This window comes from Schistocerca serialis, chromosome 2 (assembly GCF_023864345.2).
Source record: "Schistocerca serialis cubense isolate TAMUIC-IGC-003099 chromosome 2, iqSchSeri2.2, whole genome shotgun sequence".
In the NCBI taxonomy this organism is placed as follows: Eukaryota; Metazoa; Arthropoda; class Insecta; order Orthoptera; family Acrididae; genus Schistocerca; species Schistocerca serialis.
Genome location: NC_064639.1, coordinates 919,351,031 through 919,354,055, shown reverse-complemented (window position 1 = coordinate 919,354,055; position 3,025 = coordinate 919,351,031). Strand labels below are relative to the sequence as shown.

General features: G+C 43.0%; 1 non-coding gene across 1 annotated transcript; it reads right to left on the bottom strand.

The window, feature by feature from the left end:
- Window positions 1-1,903: 1,903 nt before the first annotated feature.
- On the bottom strand, window positions 1,904-1,985 carry Trnat-ugu (transfer RNA threonine (anticodon UGU)). The gene has a single exon. It is a non-coding gene; the product is annotated as a tRNA-Thr (tRNA).
- Between the last annotated feature and the right edge of the window lie 1,040 nt (window positions 1,986-3,025).

Genomic DNA, 3,025 nt, shown 5'->3' with positions numbered 1-3,025 from the left:
ATCTTCTTGAATGATGTATTTTGTACCTTTGTAATTGGATTCTTATGTTGTAAATTTATAATTGTAATTGACACCAGTTCATCAAATTAAGTAACTTGTAAGTTACATTTCACTGCACACGTTTTTGTTGGTCATAGTATATGCACAATATGTGAAAAAAAAGAGGACTGTTAGTGTTTGCACATGTGTTAATAATTCAGCAAGGGACTGGATAACAGCATTGCTGGTTCTAAGGACAATTCAAAAACTTTGTGAGTGCACAAGTGGTGGTTTATGGACTTGCTATATTCTCCGCAAGACCCTTCGATGGTGATTGTGCACCTGCACAGTCGCAACAGATGGCTGCTGGCCGTCTCTACAAGGTCTACAGTGGGTCTGCATCTTTGATGGCCCACCAATATTTCTACAAGGACAGCAGTGGGTCTGCACCTCTGGTGGCCCACCAATACCATAATCTCTACCAGGACCACAGTGGGTCTGCTCTGTGATGATCTACCTACCAGTATTCTTCAAAACTTCGAATGACTCTGCTGTGGGTTTGCTCTGTTGTGGCCCATTACCTGCCTGCATGTCAAGAGTCAGCACTGTCTTTCCGTTGGAAGGACAACACTACTTCTTCAAGACTGCATGGAAATCCACTACTTCCGTGTGCATTTTCTTTCACTGCTCAGACATTGCGAAAAACACTGCTATTTTACTGTGATAACGATCAGGACTGTCTTTATGGACTGTGAGAAAATTTTAGCTTTTGACCAACATTGTATCAATAAGTGTGTGCATTTGATATCTTTGTTATTGTAATTATGAAAAATTTTATCAATTCATTATTGGCCACTGCCCAAAACAATTTGTAAAATTTTTTGTGGGGAGCATGGGGGCTATGTAAGTAGGCTGTTTATGTTTTCTTATTGGCAACGTTACGTAGCGCTCTGTATGAAAATCACTGGCTGTGCTGTGTGCAGTCTGTGGCTAGTTTGCACTGTTGTCTGCCGTTGTAGTGTTGGGCAGCTGGATGTGAACAGCGCGTAGCGTTGCGCAGTTGGAGGTGAACCGCCAGAAGTGGTGGCGGAGTTTTGAAATTTGTAAGACTGGATGTCATGAACTGCTATATATATTATGACTATTAAGGTAAATACATTGTTTGTTCTCTATCAAAATCTTTCATTTGCTAACTATGCCTATCAGTAGTTAGTGCCTTCAGTAGTTTGAATCTTTAATTTAGCTGGCAGTAGTGGCGCTCGCTGTATTGCAGTAGCTTGAGTAACGAAGATTTTTGTGAGGTAAGTGAATGGTGAAAGGTATAGTTTAATGTTAGTCAGGGCCATTCTTTTGTAGGGATTTTTGAAAGTCAGATTGCGTTGCGCTACAAATACTGTGTGTCAGTTTAAGCACAGTCTTGTATAATTTTTCTGAGGGGACGTTTCACTCTCAATTTTTATGAATCGTGTTTCCTGATGTCGGCATATCCTTTGGCTCATGCCAAGCAATTTTTTTCGAATGTTTTGGGAATGAAACGTGTAGCAGCAACTGCAATTGTTGAATTTCCGCCAAAAACGACGTCGCACGGACGTCACTCAGGAATTGCTGGATCAAGTCGACAACTATCCCGAACTTCTAAAGAAAGCTATAACAGGTGACGAAACATGGATATACGGGTATGTCGTCGAAACCAAAGTCCAGTTGTCCCAATGGAAACTGCCTGAAGAGCCAAGACCGAAAAAATGCGACAAGTTCGATCAAATATGAAAGTTCTTCTCACTAAATGAAGATAGTAACTGTTCCGAAAGAACAGATACCAATGATGACCGTGCAGCTTCTCTAGAAAGAAATGATAATTAATCGAAAACCCTCAGCTGCCAACAGGTGTTGTTGATATACCTCAATGGGGACAGCTGAAAATGTGTGCTCCGACCGGGACTCGAACCCGGGATCTCCTGCTTACATGGCAGACGCTCTATCCATCTGAGCCACCGAGGGCAGAGAGCATAGCGCGACTGCAGGGACTTATCCCTTGCACGCTTCCCGTGACACCCACATTCCCAGCTGTCCACAACCTACATTCGTAATGTGCCTAATAGATATATGCCCATTCACTCATTAATCGCGCCAACTAAGGAACATTACGAATGTAGGTTGTGGACAGTTGGGAATGTTGGTCTCACGGGATGCGTCCAAGGGATAAGTCCCTGCAGTCGCGCTGTCCTTTGTGCCTTCAGTGTCTCAGATGGATAGAGCGTCTGCCATGTGAGCAGGAGATCCCGGGTTCGAGTCCCGCTCGGAGCACACATTTTCAGCTGTCCCCATTGAGGTACGTCAACAACACCTGTTGGCAGCTGATGGTTTTCGATTAATTATCATTTCGTTTTTCACACTGTTTTCTACTATTACAATGGGGTAGTGCATCATAAGTTCCGGCCTTATGGTCGTATGGTCAGTGAGGAATACGTTCTAGAAATTACGCGCCATTTGCGTGAAGGAAATCTAAATGACCAGAATTGTGCAAAACCGCTCGTGGAAATTGCATCACGTTAGCGCCGCTGCTCACACATCAATGGCTGTTCGTGATTTTTTGGCAAGAAAAAAAAATCCTTTATGTTGCCTTAGCCACCGTATTCGCCGGATATGGCCTCCTGCGACTTCTTTCTATTTCCGATGCTGAAGAGAACCATGAATGGACGTCGTTTTGCCATCATTGACGAGATAAAAACAGAATCGCTGAAGGAGCTGCACACACTAACGAAAAGTGAGTCCCAGAAGTGTTTCCAAGACTGAAAAAAGCTCTAGCACAACTTTATTATTTCTGATGGGGATTACTTTGAAGGGGACAAAGTTGATGCTGATAAAAATTCCTTAAGAAAAACAAAAATTCCCGGTCCTTTTTAATCACACCTCGAATATCCTCTGCTGAGACCTGAAACCGACATCCAAGTCACGCGACGGAGGGCAAAAAGCAGAGTTTCTGTCATTACACACAGAGCGAAGTGGAGTCTCACTTACAGTTTTTCTCATTTATAGCTGAAATCAA